This window comes from Lytechinus pictus, chromosome 13, assembly GCF_037042905.1.
Source record: "Lytechinus pictus isolate F3 Inbred chromosome 13, Lp3.0, whole genome shotgun sequence".
NCBI classification, from domain to species: Eukaryota; Metazoa; Echinodermata; class Echinoidea; order Temnopleuroida; family Toxopneustidae; genus Lytechinus; species Lytechinus pictus.
In genome coordinates this window covers 17,452,858-17,462,636 of record NC_087257.1, presented here as the reverse complement: position 1 = coordinate 17,462,636, position 9,779 = coordinate 17,452,858, and positions in this window count along the sequence as shown.

Sequence of the window (9,779 nt, the reverse complement as noted above, 5' to 3'; positions counted from 1 at the left end):
TTCATATAATAAAGTACAAAAGAAATAGTGAGTGGATGACGTAATCAGTCTCCTCATTTGCTTGCCGAAGGATGTGCATATAAATGTTTTGTGAAATCAAGTAAAATTTTAAAATGTCATAACTTTCTTATTTTACAATGGATTTTGATGAAATTTTTTCAGTTCTATGCTTGTTGGGTTTGTCTCTTTTTTATTCAATTCGACTTTTTGTTGGGGTGGACCTGTCTTTTAATCATATTATCTGACTGGTATAGACCAAGTGAACATTAGACAAATGACAAATGGTAAATGGGCCGAGAACAAACAAGTAAAAAGAAAATGTTGCGACCTGCTGGAACATTTTTTTCTGGATTAATTGTAATTCAACCCTGTTTTATTTATTACATCTATCAAACCACACTTGTATAACACAACAGCCTGTAACACGTAATATCCTTGAGTATATTTAACTTAATTGAGGATGTATTGGTTACAGACTGCTATTTCCTGAAAATTCATAAAAAATAATAAAAATTTGAATTCTGAACACAGCCTCACTATTAAATTGTTAATAAGAGATGAGTAAGGTTTTCAGTCCGGACTTGAATGTTTCTGTTGATGAAAGTTGGTGTATTGACTATTGGTTTGTGTGACTTTGTGAGGTTCTAAGTTTTCCTCTTGTCAGGAAATTGGCCATTGGGAAAGGGAGGGGGTAAAAAAGGAAGAAAAACAATTCTCTCTGATTGAAAAAATAATCCTTGATCTCCTTTCCATTTTGTTTGCCTTTTTCCTTGTTCCTCTTCTTTTTTGTCTTTCCATATTTAGCCCCACAAAAAAAAATAGTAGGAGATTATCATTTTCAGTGATCTTCATTCATGTGTTATGTTTGTTTTTGGCATAGGAAAATAAGGGGGGGGGAAGAAGAGGAATAGAGGAAAGGGAAAAGGAATGGACATATTACATGTTCTTTGCTTGCTTCTTTTTGGGAGCCGCCTTCTTTTATTATTCGGTTAATTTTGAGATATATCACCCCAACAACGTAAAGAAAAACACAAATAGTGTCCTAGCTGCCATTTTTTAAAAGAATTAAAGGAAGGTGCTTCGCCATACAGTTTTTTCCCCTTTCAAAGTGTGAACGGCATATGAGAGCTCATCAAAGCAAGTGCGGAAAGGCCCTTTTTAAGTCACAAGTAGGATAAAGAGGAAACTTTAATCATCTCCCCATGCAGGCTACATTTTCTCAGGTAATTTCCACACAGTTTTGAAGAAAAAAATCCCTGCCTGTTGCATAAAACTTTTTACCTGATAAAACTCTGGTAAAAACTGAAAACTTAAAGGTTATAGCTAGTCTGATTTCTGCCATTGATTTTATTAACAAAAACTCCGCCGGTACAAACAACCTGAGTTTTCTCAGGTAAAAAGTTTGTACAGTATATTTCGGAGTACCTTTAGAATCCAATGTCATGAATCGATTACAAAAGAGCAATTACCTACTAATTGCTGCTGCCGGTGTGGTGCGATATCAGTTTTGTCGCCCTCTACGTTCGTGAGTGAATTAAGAGTCCCCGGCGACAAGCAGGAATCGGATCGGGAGATGGATAAAGGATGGGGGGAGGGGGGATGGCCCCGTAGAGGGAGTACACGACTTGTCCAATGTGGTGGATGTAGTAGGAGAGAGTGAAGTAATGGCAGGTGATATAATAATCAGAGGACTTAAAAAGGGATGATATATATGAAGGGATCAAAGAGGGGGCGCGTGATCGAGGACACGTGCAATGGTATATAATTATGTTGATGATGTTGTTTAAGGAATGATATACGTTGATATCTATATATGGATACAGAATACTTGGATACTATTATATTAAAACATGTATGGATATGAATACATGGATACGTGGATACTTGGATACTATTGGATACTTGGATACTTGGATACGTGGATACGCGGATACGTGGATACTTGGATACTATTGGATACTTGGATACGTGGATACGTGGATACTTGGATACTGTTGGATACTTGGATACTTGGATACGTGGATACGCGGATACGTGGATACGTGGATACTTGGATACTATTGGATACTTGGATACTTGGATACGTGGATACGCGGATACGTGGATACGTGGATACGCGGATACTATTGGATACTTGGATACGTGGATACGTGGATACGTGGATACGCGGATACGTGGATACGTGGATACTTGGATACTATTGGAGACTTGGATACTTGGATACTTGGATACGTGGATACGTGGATACGCGGATACGTGGATACGTGGATACTTGGATACTGTTGGATACTTGGATACTTGGATACGTGGATACGCGGATACGTGGATACGTGGATACTTGGATACTATTGGATACTTGGATACGTGGATACGTGGATACGCGGATACGTGGATACGTGGATACTTTGATACTATTGGATACTTGGATACGTGGATACGCGGATACGTGGATACGTGGATACTTGGATACTATTGGAGACTTGGATACTTGGATACGTGGATACGCGGATACGTGGATACGGGGATCTTAGATACCTTTGGTTACATGGATACTTGGATACGCGGCTACGGGCACATGCCTACATGAAAACTTAGATACATAGATACTTGGATAAGAACATCAAGGAGTTTTTGATACTCTGGAACATGGAAAACACATGAAGAAGTGCATGATACTAAGTGTACTTTTAGAACGAAGCATCACAGACCCTAATTACCTTATTTTCAGATAATTGACATCGTCACTTTTAATCTGTATTTTTCTTGAGAGAAAAGATAGAAAAGGCTACTTTCATCAGTGAATCGTTAAAAATTGGCTGCTCTCTTTATAATTATAGCGAGACATATATCAATTCCCTAAGCCCATATGATTACAATTTGACCAATTAATCTTAATCCTTTTTAGGATTGATTTTATTTAATTAAGTTGATTTCAGTAAACAAAATATAAATAAACTATTTGGATTATTATAGATTTTTCAGTCAACATAAAAGAAGGCTAATATAATAACATGTACGAATATGCAGCTTAAAGGTCAAGTCTACCCAAAAAGTTATTGATTTGAATCAATAGAGAAATAAGAAACAAGCCAATTTCATCAAAAAACGTATGTAAAATAAGAAAGTTATGACATTTGGAAGTTTTTCGCTTATATTTCGCAAAACAATTACAATCATGTACAACTCAGTGATAAGTAATAAGACACGAGCAACAGAGAACAACAAAATAGTTAAGTAAGGGGATAATAAGAACGATATACGTTTTGGTTATATTAAAATGACCAATCAATTTCAAAACATTGGTTACAATTCGACAATTAATTTCACTCACTCCTGTTGGTAATTGCAACGAGACACATCATCGGGCCAATATCACAATCCTTTTTTTAAAGAAATTAATTTCATTCCTATGTCTTGTTATGTGAATGTCTCGTTCTGATTATAAATTATCTCATATGACTCGTTCTATTTATAATTATTGGCATATAATTTACTTCTTTTCAAAAATTATAGAAAGAGTGAACTTGATGAAGAGAAATAGAAGAGGAATTACAGAAGGGGGAAAATAGGATAAAAGGAGAAGACGGAGGAGGAGAATGAAGAAAAATAGGAATATGAAGTAAGGGAGTGCAATACAAAGTTTTGTTAATGATATATTGCATTATTGGCATATAATTTACTTCTTTTCAAAAATTATCTTCCTACTTATACATCCAGAAGACTATCAAGAGAGCACGGAGAACTGCAATTGTAACAGAACATCGGCATGCAATGACGCCTATGATATAATATCTCGTTTTAAGCATAAATTGGATTAAACTTTAATTGGTGGGTTGTAATGTGAATGTCTCGTTCTGATTATAAATACGGATAAGTATTAGTCCTATATGATTCGTTCTATATCTAAATTTTTATCAAAAATGATTTTTTTTTTTTAATGAATATTTTATGAATTTAGACCTAGTTAAAAATTGAATAAGTTGACCGGTTTATGAAAAGACATGACTTTCTTAGCGTTTTTTGAAATGGTGAACAGGAATGTTATATCTGACTAAACAATATTACTGATTCGAGTGCGAAGCGCGATTTAAAATATGTTATAGGGCCTATTGCGATCGGAAACTTCATATTTTAAGTACGTTTTGTACATAAATTTAGACCTAAAAACGGACATTCCTTGCTTTTTGGGGGGGGGGTCTTGTTGTATGCATTAAAAATTCTTTAGTAATTTACGTTAAATAATGTGTTTAATTGCCAATATTTATTATCATCTACGATTATGCTGTAACGAAAAATGCATACACGACATACCTACAGTTACAACATCACCTTATTGATAAACTGGTAATTAGATACTGTCTTGCTCGAATGCAGTATACTGAAAATTTATCAAAATCGAATATAAAATAAGAAAGTTATGACATTTAAAGATACGCTTATTTTCAACAATTGGAAATTTTGAAATATGACGTGCTTGCACAACACATGTAATTCGATTTAATTATGTTAAAAAATGTCACTTCAGAATTCCTTCAGTTCATTGATAAAGAACCACCTGTGAATGCCTTTGAGACTATAGGGATACCGTGTAAGATTAATACCCCAAATTCTTGAAAGGAGGGATTAAGATTTAATAGTGATTACGTAATCTATTGAAGTTAATGACCGGCATGAACGTGAGACCGGCATGAGACGAGGAAAGAAAGATGAAATAAAAAAAGAGAAAAAAATGTGAAAAAGGAATATAAGAAAAAACAGAAATTCAAGTTTATATTCCTAATGCATTTTAAGCACTTTGTTTGATCGTGAATGATATTTTATTAATAAGAAATAATAATAAATGATAGCATGTTTATAAATATCGCTTTTCTCAGAACGGCTCAAAACGATTTACAGCATATTATTGTCCCATGATTCATTTCAATCCCGCATGAAAAGTGCACAATTTCCACATCTTGGGAAGCATTCCTTGCATTCATCGCAGCATCGAAATGGCGCTTGCAAATTCAAGCATACAATAACTTTCGCATCTAACCGGGTACCCATTTAGCACCTGGGTCGAGAGTGGCAAGGTGTGCCGGCAATACGTCTTACCAAAGGACGGTATATAGACCGCGGTGAGAATCGAACACACGACTCTCCGTTTACAAGGCGGGAGTCAGAACCACTATACGCCACGACTCTTAAAAAAAAGGCCTTCCTGAAAAAGTCGTGCACAGAACATGTTTCTCATAAACATAAAATATGAGCGCGAACTTCTTTCAAACATCAAGGACGAAAAGACCTAAGTATTTTTCTTAAAAATGAATAGCGTGCACAATCTTCTTAATTAAAGTATTAAAAGCATGAAGAGCGAAATGAACCAATAATTTTAACAAATTGACCTAGCTGAAACACTGATATCTTCCCGTCTGTAAATTTCTTCACTCTTTTTCTTCTTTTCCACTCTTCTTTGCATTTATTCAATTTTTCCTTTTAACGCAGCCAATATAGGGCGTAGAGATCGCATTCGGCCTCCTGGAATTGCCCATTTACATTTTCTTTTTTAGTCTATATTTTAATTGGTACAAGAGGAGGCAAAGGCGATTAGACACTGGATTCACAAGTTCGTCCAAAAATTAAAACTGATATTTCTAATCTTACACATTCACAATCTTGGCCAATTATTTTCTGTTCATTATCGCGATTTTTTTTCCTACTTGATTCTATTTCACCTCATTTCATTCATCTCCTTTGTTTATCCAGGGGCCGCGGAACGGTTTTCAAAGTGGGGGGGGGGGGGGGCTGAGCCAAAAGTGGGGGAGGGGGCTGAAGCCCCCCCCCCCGGTTCCGCGGCCCCTGTAATTCCTATTTCTTTAGTGCTGTTTGTATATCTCTGTAATACTGGGAGGGATAAGCCAGCAGCAGGGAGAGGAGGGCCGTATTAGCACGACATTCCCCCTTTGTTTTTCTTTTCCACCATATCATTTTTTAAGTTTCCCTTTCCATTTTACTTATATTTCTTCTGTTTGTACTTTTTTTAAAGGGGTAAGCAAGACCACCTCGCCCCTTGGTCTGCATGTGCCTGTCGAATGCAATTTGCATCCTAACTTCCCGTTTTCTTCCTCTTTTGTAATATATGTATTAATTTGTGGAAAAAACTATTAGAAAGTAATGTTATAAAGGGAGCCTCGACTTTGCTATTAACATATGCAGTCTTTTTAAAGTTACCTTAGATCCGAGATAATTTATTGTCATGTATAAAATGCACAAAATCTGCTTTCAAAAAGTGAATACTATTACACCGACAAACACAATTGTTTTTAGCCTACATATTTCAACAATCAAATAATGTGAGCGCAAAGCGCGAGCTGAATATTTCTTACATTCCCAGCTATATACAGGGCATTCTAAGCACCTTTTAAAATCACGAACAGGATAGGGGTATGACTATACACTTGATGTGATCGCGAAGCGCGAGCCGAAATGAAATTCGACATCTCACGTTTTGTAAATCATGAAAAGGATGGATAAGTGGATAAATGGACAACATTCCTGCATTAATAATTTGATAATCTGATCTGAAACTGGAACAAGATTCGTATCTAAATAAATATGCGTGCGTGTGTTTAGATTCAAACCTAGAATCTGGACATTCTAATTACATTCTTTATCATAATATCAATAATAAGAGCGCGATCCGCGAGCTAAAGATATTTGATTTTCCGATCCCAAAAAAAAAGTTAATTTAAGCGCAATTACGAATTGGATATGGATCGTGCTTAATAAATGATGCGAGTCAAAGCGCAAGTTGATATTTTTATCAATACATATATTTCCAGTTGCGACCGGGAAATTTTAAGGACATTTTTGTTTTTGTCGAGAGATGAAACTTGTCGATATTCCGTTCTGAAAAAAAAACCGGACAATGATTATTAGGAAATAATGAAAATATTATTATCTTACCTATTAATCTAATAAGCCCAATGAGGTCGCGAAATTAATATCAAGGTAAAAAAACTGGATATTTTGTAATCATGAAAAGGATGCATGGGTTAATATACTTTAAAGAATACTTTAAAAATAATGCGAGCGCAAATTGCAAGCCGAAAATTTTGATAAACTGTCAAGAAAGAGGAATTTAAAATAATTTGTTACAATTGATATAGGTATACATTACTCCCCAATGAAAATGCAAGTGCGCAGCTTTAGCTGATACTATTCAGAATCAGATAAGCCTAAAAAGGGATATTTTTCAAAAAAATATGGAATACACGAAGAGAATAGTTACTTGACGAATTAAATAATGCTAGTGCGCAGCGCGAGCGGAAAATGTCGATATTTAGACCATAAAATATAGTCATTTTACAGAAAACTATAAAATATATTTGTAAATCAAACAAATTGAAAACTCAGTGTCCGAGAAATATTTCATATATTTACTTCAAAACTTGATATTTTAAGCTCAATATAAGCCTATTGAGCAAGTTATGTATATCATAGATTAGGCAATGTGAGCACAAAGCGAGCGAAAATTTAAAATAGTGACATGAAATCCCTCCCCCCCCCCCTCATCTTATTTTATTCACTCGTCTTACTCCTCTTATTTTCCCTCTTCATTTTCTATTCTCTTTTCTCTTCTTTTTCCTCTCTTTCCATTTTTTCTTGTTTGCTCGTTCCAAAAAGTGGGGGGGGGGGGCATTTGATATCAAATTCCAAAAAGTGAGGGGAAGCGTCTCCCTGTCCCCCAGGGATTTCCACCAATGTATGCAATTTGATTTGAAATAAAAGAAAACCCTACATCGTCTTTGTAGTCGATTTTTTTTTTTTTTAATAGCGTACTTTCATGACGAATTACTTCATTCTCGCCTGCTCCTAAATCGGATTTAATAAGAAAATCAATGTTTCTTTAAAAAAAACCGCACCCCAAACCCCAAATAACACCCCTAAATTCATTAAAAAAAAATATATGAACGATAATTTTCTTGGAGTATTCGCAATTTGTCCGAAAATTATTCTTATTGTCCTCGTCCTTAAATTTACCACTCGTGACGTTGTCCTAAATGTCTCCGGTTCTGTCCTAATACGATCTGCATGCTGTCCGCGCCGAACGCCGACAAATTGATTTAGATAATCTTGTCCCAGGACAGTTCCAGGAATGTCCTACGACAATACGCAGACAGTCCTGGTCGTGTCCTAGGACAAGATCATTTGCATAATCTTTTACGGAATTTGGTTGCGGACAGCATGCCGAAATGACAAAAGTAGCTTCCGCAACCCTTCCTGGTCTTGTCCGCGCCCTAGTGGAAAACCGCCTTAAAAAAAACAAGCTGTGTGTCTCAAACAATTAAATGTGAGCGCGAAGCACGAGCTTAATTTTTTGTATATTGACATGATAAAGGAGCATTTTGACAAATTTTTGAAAGAATTTCCAAAGAGGATAGGTATCTCACAAATCAAACAATGCGAGTGCGCAGCGCGAGCTGGAAACTTTTATATAACAATTTGTGTAAATGAAACAAAATAATGAAAGCTTGAGGTGCGAGCTAAAACATTGTGTGCAAATTGATTTCAGAACTGGATATATGAAATGTCATTTAATTCTCTTGAATGGGAATCATTACAAAGGCAATGCGAGCGCGAAGCGCGAGCCACTTCCATTCACGAGTGGATACCATGCGCGACCATGGGGTCTCGAAAAGCACCCTAAACACGTAATTTCCATATTCTGAAAATGCGCCCCTTAACAAGTATTGGCGCGTGAAACCCTACCCTTAACAAGAATTGGTAACAAAACGATACTCTTGGCAAATGTTCCCTGAAATGAACCCCTAAACAAGTACAGGATTGTTTTATTGTTACGGGTCCTTCGGTCGTCGGCTTTACCTTATTTGGTTTAGTACGACCCCACCTTCTACACCTCTCGCAAATCGTGACTCTAAATACGAAGTGTTGGGGCAAAAAGGACATCCTTTATAAAACATTTTAATTTTGTTTTATCGTCCCCGCGAATTCGACCCTAAACGCGTAATTTTTCTAGCGAAATAGATACCCTTTTTTCATTATTTTTGTGTTTTTGACACCCTTATCACGTTACGTACATAACGTGCCCTATCGTGAAAAAGACATCCTTTTTACGTGTTTTTTTTTTTTTTGTCGCGCATGGTATCCACTCGTCAATGTAAGTGCCCCCCCCCCCCGCGGGGTTCAAACAAGGACAGAAAATGAGCTATGCCTATATACGAATCGCTTCATATTTATCCTCCTAAACATTCAGAATCCATGTCATATTCATCATAATCTCTAGATTTATAGAGAAAAAACAGCAAAAATATTGCTCTACAATTCTAAAAAGAAGGGTATATACATGTATATATTATTTTAATCATACGAACCAAAAGTCCAGTTTTCTGTCTTATAATTTACTGTGAAAATCACAAGAATTTGATTTAAAAAAAAATAGGTAGGCCTGTACAATTTTTTTTTTATTAAAAAAGAAACAAAAATAGAATGGACAAGAAAGGAAGAATATAAAAGAGAAAAGAAAAATATATTTAAAAAAAAAGAAGAAAAGAAAGGAGAAAAACAACGTAAAGGAAAAGGAAAAGTGTTTAAACAAGGACAAAAAAAATGAGCTATATGCCTGTATTGTCTTGAAAATGATTTTTTTTAAATAAGATGACTGAGACACGTACTGCACTGGGCCATGTTAAACCAATTAAGAAAAGAATATAAACCAACAAAATTCTACTTTTAGTTAACGACAGATCGACCGACTGAAATGTGGATGAAAATATTTT